Source organism: Mobula birostris, chromosome 3, assembly GCF_030028105.1.
Source record: "Mobula birostris isolate sMobBir1 chromosome 3, sMobBir1.hap1, whole genome shotgun sequence".
NCBI classification, from domain to species: Eukaryota; Metazoa; Chordata; class Chondrichthyes; order Myliobatiformes; family Myliobatidae; genus Mobula; species Mobula birostris.
Genome location: NC_092372.1, coordinates 116,945,891 through 116,962,284, shown reverse-complemented (window position 1 = coordinate 116,962,284; position 16,394 = coordinate 116,945,891). Strand labels below are relative to the sequence as shown.

Sequence of the window (16,394 nt, the reverse complement as noted above, 5' to 3'; positions counted from 1 at the left end):
TGAGCGGAATAGAGATTTTAGGAAACGTGTGCCGTACATCGACTGATGATTTTGCTAATATTATAGCTTTGTCTGAATCAGAAACTGCAGACTTCGCTGCATCATACAAACCCGGTAATGTATCAAGTTTCTAACGCACCCTATTTTCTGTATCACCCCAAACATCCCATACCTAGGTCTCTTTCCCAGTCCATCCACATTATGTCCCGTGGCACATTTTTCTTGCCCCTCTCACTGCTTCTCTAACTATAGTTTGAGCTCTTTTATATTGTATGAACGATTAGTAGGAGAACACTGCCGAACTTTCCTCCCCTTCACAGCTTTTTTTACAGTCACCCGTCCACCATGGAGCCCCTCTCCTTTTATTATCTCCCAGCGGTCTGTGAATTGATTTCTTAGTTACTGAGTTGTGTACCGAGCACCGGGTATTACTACCTAACTTGATATCCTCTAAAGCAAGATGACCAGGAACACACATAAATTGCTGGAAACACCCAGCAGGTCAGGCAGCATTTACGGTAAAGAGTAGATAGTGGACGTTTCGTTCCTGATATTTTCCATAGACGCTGCCTGGCCTGCTGAGTTCCTCCAGCATTTCGTGTGCGTTGCTCGGTTTCTCCTGTCGAATCTGATGAGTGTTTCCAATACAGCATGTTTGATGTCTCTGCGGAAACGCCGCAAAGTCAGTAACAACTGTCGACTGAGTCACACCTGCATCAGAGGTTTAGACAGCAGATTCCGCACCGCTGATGTGTGTGGCCGTGATCGTATAGTGGTTAATACTCTGCGTTGTGGCCGCAGCAACCTCGGTTCGAATCCGAGTCACGGCAGGCGAATGTATATGCATTTATGTTTCAGCAGCGCATGCAAATTATAAGCGCTCTTCTTTTCGCAAAATTTCTGTCCGTCGCTTCCCTCAGAAAGTTGAGTCTCCTCTGTTACCAGTAGTCTTACGCTGGACACATAGCTGCTCGCACGACTTCATCTGAACGTTCTCGATAGATCAGCAAGCTCAGAATATAAACGGGCTATGATCGACCCCTAGGACCGAGGAATACAAGGAGCAGAAAGAGCCGCTGACTCCTTTTATTAAACGGCACAGGGCTGATGCGGCACTGATCCAGCACGCGCTTCCTCGCCAGCTTGGTTCATGTTTTATGGGTGTGGGGGATGAAATGAGTTAACGCTGACAGATAAAGAATTTTTGATTCTTTTTGAAATTATAACTCACTTCGTTTCTCACCCTCACTGATTAGAAATGTTCAGACCTGAGACTGAAAACAAACTCAGATTGGACTGGGCCCAAATTATCTCAATGTGCAGGTCAAAGAGGTGTGTATGTTGAAAGTACGGGGCCGACCCACGAATGTTATAGCATTTATATTTTACTTTGGAAGAAAGTAAATGAAATCACAGTTAGTTTTCCACGTCTCATCCTTTCGAAGTGAAGTTGCTCATAGCCCGTCATATTTAAGTTTGCTCAGAACACACTATCGTTAGCCGAATCAAAGACGGTGGTGAAAGCATACTGGAGAGTTCTCTGAATATCCTGTTGAGTAGTGCCAAATCTTACTCAATGTCGGAAGATGATTAATTAATTCAGTCAAGAAAAACTAAAGAGGTCTAAGAACCTGTCCTTATCCGAGTATCGCAGGTGGAGAAGGTCACTATGTTTAAACTCCTCAGTGTTACCATTTGACATGACCCCGAGTCGAGCATGTAAACGTCATTACGACTAAAGCACGGCAACGCCTCTACTTCCTTAGAAGTTTCCAAAGAGACGGCATGCCACCTAAAAGTTTCAGAAACATCTATAAATGTGTGGTTGCTTCACTGTCTGGTCTGGAAACATTAGCACCATTGAACTGAAAATCCTACCAAAAGTAGTGGATACGGCCCAGTACATCATGGTTAACGTCTCCCCACCATTGAGCATATCAGCACGGAGCGCTGTTCTAGGAAAGCAGCATCTATCATCAAATGAGCCACCACCCAGACCACGCTTTCTCGTCGCTGCTGAGAACCGGAAGCAAATACATGATCATAGATCCGTCATCACCAGGTTCAGGAACAGTTATACCCTTCAGTCATCAGTCTGAGAGGAAAGATCGTGGCTTCATTCCGTGACATATTAGACATGGATATGATCAGACTCTTCCACCATCGCCACATGGGTTGATCTGGGCCCCCAACTGCCGGCCGTACAATCTGGAGGTCATGTCATGCCTCGGTTTGGCCACCTAGAGCGCCAAAATGCTCTGCAAGCCGATGATCCTCTTAACCTGAATAGTGTGTGATTATTTTACCTGTGTACTGTATTAGTTATCACTGCGCCTGTATCTTCTTCCTCTTTTTAAATTCGCTTTGCTCTGTTCGACTTTGCTCAGTGTTGAGCATGTGTACCCAGGGTCACTTTTATTCTCGACTCTGGTCTCCTCTACATTTGGGTCCACCTGGCCAACGTCTCTTCCGGTTGTCCACTGGCCAAGGATACGGTACTTCACCGAAACATCTCCGGTTCAAACCCATCCGGGCAACCATACTTGTTACAGCGTCACATTAAAGTGGAAACCCTTCGATCACCCACGCTTTCTTCACAGACATGATCTGACATCTAAGTAGCATCCTGGCAAATATCCTCTTCACCTTCACTCATATTTCTTCATCCTTCGTGCATTGAGGAAAATAGACCTAAACATAATACTCCAAGCATAGTCTAACAGAGTTTAATAGAGCCGTGTCTTACCTCATTTGTCCTGAACGCAATCCCGTCTAATGAAGGTCAACTCAACGCTTTCTCAACAGCCGGTCAACTCACTCGGCAACGTTCAATGATGTCTGGATCTGGAAACCAAGTTCCTTCTGTTTCTCAACACTGCTAAGAATTCTGCTATTATGATTGTATTCTGTCCTCATTTGCACCATCCAAAGGAAATTGCTCCTCACATTTCCAGAGAGAACGCCATCTAACTATTAACCTGACTAATTCGTCGTAATTTATCGAATTTTCTCAGGTGAACCCTCCTGCCTTCGACGCTGCGGGGCGCAAAAACACAGGGTTGTCCAATTGTTGATTATAGTGGATAGATGCAACATCTTAGTGACGATCTTCTGTGCTCTTTAATAGTGACCAGAACTGCGCACAACTCTCTGTTTGTGGCCTAATCAAAACCCTGTGCATGCGCAACATGACTTGCCAACTTTAACACGCAGTCCGGACCGTTGAAGGCAGGTTTACGCTATGCCTTCTTTAGCAGCGTATCTACTTCAGGATTACACTCAGACTTATGGCAAGATTCTTAGCAGCACGGCGGAACAAGAGAGACTGCATAGCTTGTGAATGCTGTCCCCGCAGGAAAGCAGGATAGGAAATGAGAAAGAACAATGAGCACTACAGGCAGCACAGTAACAGGCTTCGGGGCACTCGCATCTGCCGTACATGTTGCGAAATGAAATTGTTCACCTCTGCCTGTTCGAAATGCACATTATTCCATTACCCGTATATTCATGCGCCCATCTTAAAGGATCCTCGGGCTCTAACCAGTATCTATCCTGTCAGCGCGCGTCAGCGACTAACGCAAGCCGGGGATATGCAGGGTAACCGTAATTATTCCCTTGCTTTCGGCTACAATATCGTATGCCCACATCTTACTAACCCTAACCCGCAAGTCTCTGGAATGTGGGTGGAAACCAGACAATCAGAGGAAACCCAGGCAGTCCCGGGGAGAACGGACGAAAACCTTACAAACTGCCGTGGAATTCAAAGCCGATCGGTAATCTGTGGTGCTGTAAGCAGTTGTGCTGAAAATCACGCTATTGTGCTGCCATTTTCCCTCTTGTATTTGCAAGTTCCACGCCAGCGAAATAATTATGTTGTCTGTCCATCTACCCCCCTCATAATACTACATACTAGTGGATATATAAAAGATGCTGTTTTATTTCCTTTACTCCAAACTACAATTATAAATGCAATTCTTTCCCTGGTTGGACCTCTTTCTTTGACCTTTCACAGCCCTTTGATATTCACTCTGAGGCTAGCTGAAGGCGGGAGGAGAAGATGGCGTCGCGCGCAGCTCTCCGGTGAAATAATGTCATATTTTTTTAAATAGGGTACCGTGCACAATTCTGATTTGATGGAGACAGCCGTTGGAAGCACGGAGGTAGATCAAGAGAAGCCGCCGCTGCTACTGTGCGATCGAGAATCTCCGGAGGGAAGGCCCCAAAATCGTCGGCTTTGACTGCTGCTAGTGGCCGGGGCTGGGGACGAAGCGCTAGACAGAGATGGTGCTCGGTGCTCGGTGCTCGGTGTCGGAGGCTCGAAGTTTTCGGACGATTCAGACTCAAACTGTGGCCGGGCATGGCAAGTAGAGTTTTCCTCCTTCACCCGTCTGCGTGAGATGTGTGACTTTCGAGAGACTTTGAACTTTTTTACTTTGCCCATGGCCTGTTCTTCATCAAGTTATGGCATTGCTTGCACTGTTGTAACTATGAGTTATAATTACGTGTTTTTTGTCAGTTTTCAGTCTTGGTCTGTCCTGTGTTTCTGTGATATCACACCGGAGGAATATTGCATCATTTCTTAATGCATGCATTACTAAATCACAATAGAAGAGGACTGCGTGTCCTCATAATCTAATCTAATCTCAGCTGTTTTTCAGTCCGCAAGTCTGAGAGCTTCACATCAATGATGCAGAGGACCTGAATGAGTTGTAATTTGGAAGACAATGAAAAAGGCGTCATCAGTCAGCGTTAACTCATCGCCCATGGAACACTAACCAAGTGGGATTACGAAGATGATAGTGCTGAATCAGGAAGGCATCGCACTGTCCGTTTCAATGAAGCGAATCAGCGGCAGGTGAGTCGTAGCCACAACGGCTGCGGTGAAATGCACTTCTCTTCCCGCAGTGCCTATATCAGAGAGTAGAGATTCTTTACTGCGCCTGAGGCAATGCGGGTCTTCCTATCTCTTGCATCCCACGATCTCGGGGATCGTCAGAGCCCGTTTACATTCAGAGCTTGCTGATCTGTTGCGAACGTTCAGTTCTAAACGCACGGACTTGGTTCCGTGTGTATTAGTTCGAGTAATAATGTGTCCGGAGATAGCTCCTGGTGACAGAGATGACTCAGCTTCCTGGAGAATCGGCAGATGGAGAATCAGCAAAAGAAGAGCGTTTAATTTACAGGCGATGCTGAAAGCTAAATGTGTAAGCACTCTTCTGCCGTGACTCGGATTCGAACCGAGGTTGCTGCGGCCACAACGCAGAGTACTAACCACTATACGATCACGGCCACACATCAGCTCTACGGTTTCTGCTGTCAAATCCCCTGATGCCGGTGAGACTCAATAAACGACTGCCGCTGCCTTTGCGGCGTTTCCGCGGAGACACAATCGTAAAGTACTGGAAATAATCAGCAGATCACCCGTAGCTACGGCTGGAGAAACAGAGTCTACGTTTCATGTACGAGACCCGTCCGCAGAACTGAAAAGGTGACAGAATAAATTGATGAAGGTGTAATGAGATGTCACTGACAGGGAAGAATTGGGATGACCATTGCGGAAACATAACAAGCAGCTGGACGAACTCAGCGGCCTTGTACAGAGAATGGAATGGACATTTCCTGTATCAGGTCTGTGGCCTTTGACATCATCTGTAAATAAATGTACAAAGCTTATTGAGTGACTGGGAGCAGTTAGAGGGAAGGACAAAAGCCAAAGAACGAAGACAAAAATGTTGACGGTGCAGAGAACAGGGAATGCAGGACAGTTGCAAGTAAAGGCGTATTAAATTACAAGGGGCACAGAGAGTGGGGACTGCATGTTATCCGATTGGAAAATCGAATACTAGAGGGCATATGTGTTAACGCTAGAACTGAGTGCTGAATAAGAACCCGAGGGGCATTTTACACAGCGGATGGTAAAGCTATCGAACAGCTTCGAGAGGATGTGTTTGAGGTAGGTAAATTCTGGGTCATCACTGGCTGTTATCCAAAAACCAGTCAAGTGAACGACTAGCGTCGTTTTGGGCTGGTCTAACAAATGCATAGTGTACTGCCCCCAAAAGGGTACGAAGCACCTTGCCAGTTACGTACCAAACGAACTCCAGGTGTTTACTTCCAAGTCTACTTACCTGAAGGATTACAAAATGCGAAAACCAGATGCCCTACCTCTGAAGTTCAAACACTTAACGGTGATGAGAATCCTTCATCTATAATTCCCAACACGAGAGTGCTGGCACCCATCCGATGTAAAATACATGTGCAGAGCCCAAGAGCAAAATGGGGCAGATTCGGGTCCCTCCACGTTGTACCTTTGTTTCCGCACTTGTTCATTCGGCGGTATTCAATTTGGGACACGCTTCGAACCTGGCTGGGCATCCAGGGGTGCCTTGTACTGAAACTGCGCTGGAATTGAACCCCAAAATTTGGAATTCCCCGAAGTGAATAGCAAAATATCAGATAGTGTCGCCCTATCTATTTACTTAGCGATTCAGTACGGAGAAGGTCCTTATGGTCCTTCGAGTCAAGCGGGCCAACATCTCCCATTAATCCTAACCTAATCACGATGCACTTTTATAATCACCTGTCAACCTACCTGGTTCGTCTTTGGATTGGAACGAAACCGGAGAAAGTCCACGAATTCCATGGAGAGAACATACCGACACCTTACCAAACCTCGCCGGAATTGGACTCAAATATTCGCAACATCCCGAGATGAGTAGCGTCGCCCCAACTGATTCACTACCCAGGAAGGAATGGCAGCTCAGCCCTCCGGGTTTCCGTTGTTTTAGACGCCACCGAGCGGGAGGAATTAAAGGGAAGAGGGGTGTCGTTACTGGGCAGGGAAAATGTCACGGCACTGCTCAGTCAAAGACGACTGGAGAACTCGTCTGGTGAGGCGTTATGGGTGGAACTGAGAAAAAAGACAGGTGTGACCACGTTAATGGGGCTATATTACAGACCACTCAACACTCCGAGGGATTCAGAGAAACACATGTTCGGAGAATTCCCTGACTGTTGCAAGAAAGTAAAAGGTTGTTGCAATTGCTGATTTTAACTTTCCACATATTGACCGGGTCTACAATACTAATAAAGGTCTAAATAGTTTGACAAATATGCTCAGGAAAGTTTTATTAATCAATACGTAGATGTCCCAAGGATAGTGTGTGCAATAACTGATCTGTTAGTAGGTACTGCGACAGTGAAGGTGACAGAAGTTAGATTAGGGGAGTACTTTGCATCTGATGATCGCAAAGACATTAGATTCAAACAATTATGGGAAAAGATAGATCCGTTCCGTGGGTTGAGATTCTAACTTTAAGGGTGGCAAATTTTGATGTCATGAGAAAGGATCTGACGAGCGTGGATTTGTTAACAGTTGCGGATTTGGCTAAGAGCGGAATTAGAGACACTGAAGTTGGTCGATAGTTCACAGAGTTCAATGCTAGCAGTGTTAAAGGGAAAAGAAGACAACAACGCCAGGGCAAACGGGGCCTTTAACTAAAACTCAAATAGAAAGCGAAGCCTCTACTGCGGCTGAACAACTCAAAATATAAGGTATACCGCTAGTCTTCAGAGTCAGTTGAATCGACAGTCAAATTTCTCAGTCAAGGCGGAATGCAGGCAGCAAAGCGTTGCTGTGTCCAAGTCTTGACAAGTAATACGACGCAATGAATGGAGTTAAATGCTATCACAATGAAATAATAATTAGCTGACCTGTGCATATTTACGAGCGCAGTTGTCGTATCTGCTGCGCTGCCGAATCCGTGGATGTGACAGCGCCCCACACCCCAGCCGCAGCCCATGGGGCGCCATAACCTTTTTCCGCCGGAAATCCCGAATGATGGACATTTGCGAAAATGTCCAGCACTAATGCTCGTAGATCCTGCCATGGTGCGCACAGCCAATATGGGAGCCAAAGACTTCCATGAAGAGACAGAAACAACAGCTTATACACAGGTAGCTCGATCAAGTGATACCGTGGGACGAATCATTTTCAAAATGAGGACCCTCCGTTTGGAGCTAATCGGACATCTGCTTCAAGAATAAAACTAACACATAATCTTTGCCCCTATCAACATAAACTTAATAAACTTAAACAGAAAGCACCAGGAAACCGCAGTACAAAGAGGGAGTCGCTCGACAAAAACACAAGGAACTCTTAAAACATTAATAACTGTGGTTAACAATTTATCAATTCAGGTGCTCTAAAAACATCAGAGCCCAATGTTGTGATGACCCATACGAGCCTGAAGAAGTCATTAAAGGACCTCCCCTCCCTATAGCTGGCACCTGATGACCCAGGAAGACCTGAAAACTCGTGGTACCTAGGGAACTTGAGAGAGAGGAATGGGACCCCAACAGGGAGACCAGGGACTCCTGAGGGGCCTGGGAACCCCAACAGATATAGAGACTAGGGTATCCTTAGGGGCCTGGGAACCCCGAAAGAGTGAGAGACCGGGGTATCCTGGGGTCCTGGGAACCCGAACAAACTGAGAGACCGAGTAATGCTGAGGCACCTGGAACCCCAACAGACAGAGATACAGAAACTTCGGGCTGAACCGAGAGGAAGCTTGGGAGTCCGAGTTGGGAAGGAGATTCAAAAATTGGGGAAGTTCCATTCAGTGTCCATGGAATACCCAACTTCATAGCACGTCGGCGTAGACGCAGTCTTCCCAGAATACAGATCCTGCTCATATCCTCTGTGTCCCATTGACTGGTTGGACCTCTCTTGCCGTATGCACTATTTATTTTTCTCTTCCCTGTCGTTTGGAGAATCACTTTCATGAGCGAGACCTTTGAATTAAACAGATTGTATGTTGGAAGATACCAGCATTTACAACACCTACACCACCGTGGAGGGGGGGGGGGCACATCTTAAGGTTCTTTAAGGCATTTCGCGGACATTAGGGGGAAAAATGGCGACTGTTTTGTTTGCGTCTTCGGAAGCAGGTTCATTTCCATCTTTAATACCTCTATTTTTCCCTTTCGCGGTTCTTTTGAAGACCCTGATCTGGAGTTACACGCTGACTCGTGTTCTTTGCGGGATTGGAACCCACTCTCGGGGATTCACAACTGGCCGTTGTTCGGCACGCCAAGGGCCCGGCCTAAGAGCTCCGCTCGCTTTTGGAGGACCGAGTTTTCGCGGCTCTGGAGACGATGGACCAGAGGTCGGTGTCCAGGCAGGACAGCGGTGTGTCGTGGAAGATAGAAGATGTAAGGCTCTTTGTCCGGAGACCCGAGATCTTTCGGCACAGAGCTCGGAAGAAGAGACTCAACGGACTTTTAATATCGTAAACCAGCGAGTTGTTTGTTATGTCTCCCCTCTCGCTGTCAAACGGAGGCACCCCTTTCCGCGTTATTAATGACAGAGAGAGAGAGAGAGAGAGAGAGAGAGAGAGCCTGTGGTATATCGAACGCCGGGTAAACAAGTAGTCTTGGGGTACTACAAGTCTTTGATTTTGCTGTTGCTTTTCCCACCCCGGAGTGCTAGGTGGCGGGTGCCGATGCTTTTTTTTGCCGGTTGGGAGATGGGGATTGTTGCTTGCTGCCGCTTACCAGCGGGTGGGGGGGGGGGAGGTTGCTGTGGGGGACTGTGGGGTTCTGACATTTAACGTCCAAAAAGGTAGAAGCTCCTGCAAAATCACTTCAGAGTAGCAACATATTGAAACTGGTCATCCTTTCCTCTGAAGATAGGATTAATTCAAACCTCCTCCCAATAGCGATTGATCAAACGTATTGACATACATTAATGTGGCCACAACTCACGCAACATTTCAATGCAGTAATGTATTCACAATTTAGAAACCATTTCAGAAGATACCTTTCTCTTAAATATCAAGTTACAACCGACCAAAAGGACGAACTGCGTTACTATAATACTTTAAATCAAAGAAATTCCGGAGCGTATTCATCGTGCACAGGTAAGCAACATTCAATATCTTTAATGCACGATACACCAACATTTACAAATATACAAACATATTGTGCCAATTCTGTAACTCTAAACTCTGATCTATGTTAGGATACGGATTAAATGAACTGTTTGCTGTACATTTCCGGGCATAATGTTCCCCATCACAGGAGTTGCTGTACACTGAACGCGGTGGATTATGTCGTATTCCGATTTTATTTCCTGCTCCGGCTCCTCCCTCACCAGTAGTAATACGAATGGGACGGTGGTCAATTCTTCTTGGAAGAAAAGTGCTTGGTGTTCTTGAATTATGTTTGAAGTGCAGAGATGAATCAATTAAATAATAGCTTCTGCTACGGATCATACGCTGCTATTTGAGGATATAGGAAGGGTGTTTAACTTGGACGTGCGTAGTATAATGAAATTTACGTGAATGTAAATTATTTGGACAGATGAATGTCAGGGTTGTGAATGAGCGGAATAAAGATTTTAGGAAACTTGTGTCGTACATCGACATATGATTTTGCTAATATTATAGCTTTGTCTGAATCAGAAACTGCAAACATCGCTGCATCATACAAACCCGGTAATGTATCAAGTTTCTAACGCACCCTATTTTCTGTATCACCCCAAACAACCCATACCTGGCTCTCTTTCCCAGTCCATCCACATTATGTCCCGTGGCACATTTTTCTTGCCCCTCTCACTGCTTTTCTAACTGCTCCGTTTCTCCTGTCGCATCTGATGAGTGTTTCCAGTACAGCATGCTTGTGTCTCTGCGGAAAGGCCGCAAAGGCAGTAACAACTATCGACTGAGTCACACCGGTATCAAATGTTTAGACAGCAGATTCGGCACCGCTGATGTGTGTGGCCGTGATCGTATAGTGGTTAGTTCTCTGCGTTGTGGCCGCAGCAACCTCGGTTCGAATCCGAGTCACGGCAGGCGAATGTATATGCATTTATGTTTCAGCAGCGCATGCAAATTATAAGTGCTCCTCTTTTCGCAAAATATCTGTCCGTCGCTTCCCTCAGAAAGTTGAGTCTCCTCTGTTACCAGTAGTTTTACGCTGGACACATTGCCGCTCGCACGGCTTCATCTGAACGTTCTCGATAGATCTTCAAGCTCAGAATATAAACGGGCTATGATCGACCCCTGGGACCGTGGAATACAAGGAGCAGAAAGAACCGCATTACCTCAGCAACAGCAGAGGATCTCCGCTCTCTGATCCAGGCACTGGCAGAGGAGAGATGCCATTTCCCCCAGCCGCTGTGTCTGTGAGTCGCCTGCCGCATCATCCTATGACACTCTTCTGCGTTTCTCAATAGTACCAGAACTGCTCACAACTCTCCATTTGTGGCCTTACCAAATTCCTGTGCATGTGCAACATGACTTACCAACGTTGTCACACAGTGCAGACCGTTTAAGACAGGTATACGGTATGCCTTCCATACCAGCCTATCTGCTTCAGGGTTACATTCAGGCTTATGACAAGATTCTTAGCAGCACGGCGGAACAAGAGAGACTGCATAGTTTGTGAATGCTATCCCTGCAGCAAAGCACGATGAAGGGTGAGAAAGAACAATGAGCACTACAAGCAGCACAGTAACAGGCTTCTCGGCACTCGTATCTGATACATAATAAGAAATGAAACTGATCACCCCCGCCTGTCCGAGATGCACATTCTTCCATTACATGTATATTCATGCGCCTATCTCAAAGGACCCCAGGGTGTTAAACAGCATCACTCCTGTCAGCTTGCTAGAGACACCTGTTTATCTCTGTGTGACTGACATTTGCTTTGCGCTTCTTCGTTAACATCTGTCTCCTCTCACCTTAAATATTAGAGTTAGGTTTATATTCGAAATGAAATTTTCCACATACACGGTGCGACATCGAAATATGTAGTGAAATGAGTCCTTTGCAGCAGGGACTAACACACGCCGAAGAATTCCAGGGCACCTGCAATTATTCCCTTGATTTCGGCTACAGCAGAGTACGCCTACAATTTACTATCCCTAACCCGCTGCACGGTTTTGGAATGCGGCAGGAAACCAGAGCAATCAGAGGAAACTCAGGTACTCCCGGGGAGAACGGACGAACAACTTACAAACTGCCGTGGAATTCAACACCGATCGGTGATCCCTGGCGTTGTAACCAGTTGTGCTTTAGTCACGGTATTGCGCTGCCATTTTAACTCTTGTATTTGCCATTTCCACACCAGCGAAATAGTTATGATTGTCAATGCATCTATGCCTGTCTTAGTACTACATACTAGTGGATCTATAAATAGATGCTATTTTATTTCCTTTACTCCAAACTATAAATATATGCAATTCTTTCTCCATTTCGGCCTCTGTCTTTGACCTTGCGCAGCCCTTTGACAATCACACTGAGGCTAGATGAGTCTAGTCCAATCTGAGCTGGTTTTCAGTCCATCATTGACGGCGAGGAATTGAATGAGTTATACTTTGTTAGATAATGAAAAAGGCGTTATCCGTCAATGTTAACTCATCGCCCATGTAACATTAACTAACTGTGATTACAAAGAAGCGAGTCCTGAATCAGCACCTCATCGCACTTCCCCTTTTCAGTGAAATGAATCGGCTACCAGCGCCTCAAATGCACAACGGCTGCGGTGAAAGGAACCTCTCTTCCGGCAGTCTCTGGATCAGAGAGTCCAGATTCTTTGCTGTGGTTGAGGCAATGGGGTCTTCTTACCTCTTGCATTCGGCGATCTCGGAGATCATCATAGCCCGTTTACATTCAGAGCTTGCTGATCTATCGCGAACGTTCAGTTCCAAATGCACCGAGTGGTTCCGTGTGTATGAGTTCGAGTGACAATGTGTCCAGGGGAAAGCTCCTGGTGACAAAGATATCTCAACTTCCAAAGAAATCGTTGGACGGAAAATCAGCAAAAGAAGAGCTTTTCATTTGCAGGCGCTGCTGAAAGCTAAATGTGTAAGCACTTTCCTGCCGTGACTTGGGTCGAACCGAGGTTGCTAAGGCCACAACAAAGAGAACGAACCACTATACGATCACGGCCACACACCAGCTCTGCGGTTTCGACTGTCATATCCTCTGATACCGGTGCGTTTCAATCAACTGCCTTTGCGGCGTTACTGCGGAGACACAAGCATAAAGTACTGGAAATAATCAGCAGATCACCCGTAGCTACGGCTGGAGAAACAGAGTCTACGTTTCATGTACGAGACCCGTCCGCAGAACTGAAAAGGTGATTGAAGAAATTGATGAAGGTGTAATGAGATGTCACTGACAGGGAAGAATCGGGATGACCATTGCGGAAACATAACAAGCAGCTGGACGAACTCAGCGGGCTGGTACAGACAATGGAATGGACATTTCCTGTATCAGGTCTGTGGCCTTTGAGATCATCTGTAAACAAATGTACAAAGCGTATTGAGTGAATGGGAGCAGTTAGTGGGAAGGACAAAAGCTGAAGAACGAAGGCAAAAATGTTGACGGTGCAGAGAGCAGGGAATGCGGGACAGTTGCAAATAAAGGCGTATTAAATTATAAGGGGCACAGAGAGTGGGGACTGCATGTTATCCAGTTGGAAAATGGAATACTAGAGGGCACACGTGTTAACGCTAGAACTGAGTGCTGAAGAAGAAACCGAGGGTCATTTTACACAGCGGATGGTAAAGCTTCGGAGCAGCGTCGAGAAGATGTGGCTGAGGCAGTTAACATCTGGGTCATCACTGGCTGTTATCCAACAAACAGTCAAGTGTACCTCTAGCGTCGTTTTGGGTTGGTCTAACTAATACAAAAAGAAATCGCCTCAATATGGTTATATTCCCTCAGAGAATTAGAGTGGACAGCTACGTGTACAGCCAAAAGCGATGGGGGAAATCTGAACATTTTTTTTTCTTCGGTATACACTAAGGAGAAGGATATTGAATTGACTAAGATAAGGGAAACAGGTAGGGAAGTTATGGAAACTGTGATGATTAATGAAGAGGAAGTACTGGAGCTTTTAAGGAATATCAAAGTGTATAAGTCTCCGGTTCCTGACAGAATATTCCCCAGGACCTCGAGGGAACTTAGTGTGGAAATAGCAGGGGCTCTGACTGAAATATTTCAAATGTTATTAGAAACGGGGATGGTGCCGGAGAATTGGTTTATTGCTCATGTTGTTCGTTGTTTAAAAGGGGATCTAAGAGTAAATCTATCAATTATTGGCCTGTGAGTTTGACGTCAGTGGTGGGTAAATTGATGGAAAGTATTCTTAGAGATGGTATATATAATTACCTGGATAGACAGGGTGCGAATAGGAAGTCAACATGGATTTGTGCTTGGAAGGTCATGTTTGACAAATCTTATTGAAGTTTTTGAAGAGGTTACCAGGAAAGTTGACGAGGGTAAAGAGGTGGATGTTGTCTATATGGCCTTCAGAAAGGTCTTTGACAAAGTCCCACGCAGAAGGTTGGTTAGGAAGGTTCAATGGGTTAGGTATTAATATTGAGGTAATAAAATGGATTTAGTAGTGGCTGGATCGCAGACGCCAGCGAGTGGTGGTGGATAACTGTTTGTCAGATTGGAGACCGGTAACTAGTGGTGTGCCTCAGGGATCTGTACTGGTTCCAATGTTATTTGTCATATGCATTAATAATCTGGATGATGGGGTGGTAAATTGGATGAGCAAGTATGCAGATGATACTAAGATAGGTGGAATTGTGGATAATGAAGTCGGTTTTCAAAGCTTGCAGAGAGATTTAGGCCAGTTAGAAGAGTGGGCTGAAAGATGGCAGTTTAATGCTGATAAATATGTGGTGCTACACCTTGGCAGGACTAATCAAAATAGGACATACATGGTAAATGGTAGGGAATTGAAGAATGCTGTAGAACAGAGGGATCTAGGAATAATGGTGCATAGTTCCCTGAAGGTGGAATCCCATGTGGATAGGGTGTTGAAGAAAACTTTTGGTATGCTGGCCTTTATAAATCAGTTCATTGAGTATAGGAGTTGGGATGTAATGCTGAATTGTGCAAGACATCGGTGAGGCCAAATTTGGAGTATTGTGTACAGTTTTGGTCACCGAATTATGGAAAAGATGTCAACATAATAGAGAGAGTACAGAAAAGACTTACTAGAACGTTACCTGGGTTTCATTACCTAAGTTACAGAGAAAGATTGAACAAGTTGGGCCTTTATTCTTTGGAAAGTAGAAGGTTGAGGGGGGATTTGATAGAGATATTTAAAATTATGAGGGGAATGGATAGCGTTGACGTGGATAGGATTTTTCCATTGAGAGTGGGGGAAATTCAAACAAGAGGACATGAGTTGAGAGTTAAAGGGCAAAAGTTTAGCGGTAACATGAGGGGGAACTTCTTTACTCAGAGAGTGATAGCTGTGTGGAGCGAGCTTCCAGCAGAAGTGGTTGAGGCAGGTTCGATGTTTTCGTTTAAAGTTAAATTGGACAGCTATATGGACAGGAAAGGAATGGAGGGTTATGGGCTGAGTGCAGGTCGGTGGGATTAGGTGAGAGTAAGAGTTCGGCACCGACAAGAAGGGCCGAGATGGCTGTTTCCGTGCTGTAATTGTTAAATGGTTATATGGTTAAAAGGGAACTACGTATCTTCCCAGTTACCTATAAAAGTACCTCAGGTGTTTTCTTCCGAGTCTACTTACCGCACAGGATTTAAATAAAACAGCAAAAACAGACGCCCTGTCGCTGCAGTTCAAACACTTAACCGTGATGAAAATCCTTCATCTGTAATTCCCAGCTCGAGAGGGGTGGCGCCCATCCGATGTAAACTACATGCACAGAGCCCAAGATCAAAATCGGGCAGACTCGGGTCCCTCCAGGTTGTATCATTGTTTCTGAACTTGTTCGTTCGGGTGTGTTCAATTAGAGACACGCTTCGAACATGGCTGGGTATACAGGGGTGGCTCGCACCGTAGAGATGGTCAGGAGACGTTACCGGCGGCCAGACATTCTACAGATGTCCGGAATATGTCTTAGCGTGCGACGTTGGCGGACAAAATATAGCACCCCGAGAACACCCTCAACGTCTACTTCAATCCGTCCTGTTTCCTACTCGTCTTTGGTCCCACAGTTCTATAGATAATTTTCAGTGGTCTTCTGGTATCTCGGGGTAATGCAGTAATGATGGTGGTCGTAGACCGATACTCCAAGGCCTGCCGCTTTGTACTACTTCACAAACTACCATCAGCTTTAGAGACCGCCAAGCTCGCGTAACAGTACACCTTGAGGATTTACAGTTTCACCAAGGACGTTGTCTCCGATGGAGGCCTCCCGTTTGCTCGTAGGTTTTGGAAGGTTTTTTTCATTTGGTCTCTTGACAGTCTGTCGTCCAGTTTGAGTTCGCAAACCAACACGCAAACGGAGAGAATGAAACAGAAGCTACGGAGAGCACCATATGGCTGGGCTCGGGGTACCTTACCACCTGAACTGACAACCTGATCTGGGCGGAACATGCGCAGAACACATGTCAGCATTT

General features: G+C 45.8%; 2 non-coding genes across 2 annotated transcripts; one reads left to right on the top strand and one right to left on the bottom strand.

Annotated features, from left to right (window-relative positions):
- The first annotated feature begins 758 nt into the window (after window positions 1-758).
- Window positions 759-830, top strand: trnah-gug (transfer RNA histidin (anticodon GUG)). Its single transcript has one exon. It is a non-coding gene; the product is annotated as a tRNA-His (tRNA).
- Window positions 831-5,217: 4,387 nt separating this feature from the next.
- On the bottom strand, window positions 5,218-5,289 carry trnah-gug (transfer RNA histidin (anticodon GUG)). The gene has a single exon. It is a non-coding gene; the product is annotated as a tRNA-His (tRNA).
- Window positions 5,290-16,394: the final 11,105 nt, after the last annotated feature.